Source organism: Myotis lucifugus, unplaced genomic scaffold (genome assembly GCF_000147115.1).
Source record: "Myotis lucifugus unplaced genomic scaffold, Myoluc2.0 scaffold_285, whole genome shotgun sequence".
Taxonomy (NCBI): Eukaryota; Metazoa; Chordata; class Mammalia; order Chiroptera; family Vespertilionidae; genus Myotis; species Myotis lucifugus.
In genome coordinates this window covers 1186451-1188154 of record NW_005871333.1, presented here as the reverse complement: position 1 = coordinate 1188154, position 1704 = coordinate 1186451, and the positions used below count along the sequence as shown (strand labels likewise).

Genomic DNA, 1704 nt, shown 5'->3' with positions numbered 1-1704 from the left:
GGGGAGGGAGGGAGGGAGAAGAAACAATAAAAGAGGGCTTATACTACACCACCATTTTACCTCCTCTAAGAGAAAGACAGCGGGAGAGGTGCATGAACTCTAGATTTGGTTTGGAACCTTATGTTTTCTGCCAGATAAAAAAGTTAAGTAGCTTCTTACATTATATGCAGAGAAATCTAAATAGAGGATTAACCTATTCCCACTAATACAACAATGGTTACAATCATTTCTCTTAAGGAAAAAGAAGGAAAGATGGAAGACTATACCCTTGTGTATTAAAACTCACTCAATGAACTTAAGTTAAATGGATCTGAAATAGGTATGCAAGATGTTCCCCATCCTAGAGCTTTTTAAACACCAATAAGTGGTATTTGATTCAGTGGGAGTTCTGCTAAAGAATGGAAAGGAAAAAAGCAAGCAACTGTTCCAGACCAGAAAGGACACTCTGATTACTGGCATGTGTCTTGGGGCTATACAACAAGCAGCACCACCTTCATAGCACTGAGCTGAGAAAGGAGGCTTCACTGGCTCCTGGCCTGTAAACAGGAGATATTTTTAACTCTCCTGCACCTGACTGGAACATAGTCAGCACATACAAAGTGTGCTGTGGTGTCATGAATGCTAGCCCCATGCCAAACCTGAAATGAGTACTTTGACCAGTAAACCTTTTACGGTTTTTGCACATTCTCTCTCCAGAGAGACTGCAAATTGGGCCCCCACAAAGTAGCCAGAGCAACTGCCTTCGAACTATTTGTCAATTTAGCAATACATAGTGATTACACAATTTCATCCATTTTCACTTCCTTAAACACCATCCCTCTCCAGCCCCCAAAGCTATTCCTCAACAGTTATTTTAACTGTGGTGCTCCTCACAGTTAATTTTTTTAAAGTATGTTCCAAATTGTACCATCCAAACAGCCTTCCTTGGATCTCAGGATAAATAATCATGACTAGAGACCCCTCCTATGAAATGCTTCATGCACCTTAACAAAGCCCTAAAAGAATGAGGTTCTTTCTATTAATAAACACCACTTTTTGCTTTTTAATCTCGTAATAGAAAGCTATCAATACACCATCTTCCATGACTAAGGAAGCCTAGTATCTTCAGTAAGTGCGTGAAACCTTTTCCATCTACAGCTACAGTTCCCTTCCTGGCTATCAGCAGCATAGCTGGGAAAGCATCTTAAAAAGACAGGTTCTCAGGTCCTACCTTCTGAGGCACTGATTCTGTGATACCTACTCCTTGGCCCTAGAGAATCTCTTTTGTGATTTTGTTGGCAAGGCAGAAATCCAGAAAATTTGATCATTTTCCTGATGAATTTTCTCATTGTAATCAAAGGTCCAAATAATTTAACATAAACTCATTAGGTCTTCACAGAAAATCCACTGTCTAAATCAGGAGTCCTCAAACTTTTTAAACAGGGGGCCAGTTCACTGTCCCTCAGACCGTTGGAGGGCTGGACTATAGTTTTAAAAAAAAAAACTATGAACAAATTCCTATGCACACTGCACATATCTTATTTTGAAGTAAAAAAACAAAAGGGGAACAAATACAATATTTGTATTTGCATGTGGCCCGCAGGCCGTAGTTTGAGGACCCCTGGTCTAAATGACTGCCTAAGAGGCTCTATGACAGTGGTTCTCAACCTTGGCTGCACTTCATCGTCACTTGGGAATCTTTTTAAAATCCTGATTTCTGGCCTC

The 1704-nt window shown here is 40.3% G+C and overlaps 1 protein-coding gene across 2 annotated transcripts in view; it reads right to left on the bottom strand.

Moving 5' to 3' along the window:
* The window catches only part of BABAM2 (BRISC and BRCA1 A complex member 2), a 333554-nt gene that overhangs the window by 250461 nt on the left and 81389 nt on the right, over nt 1-1704 (bottom strand). The window lies entirely within an intron of this gene.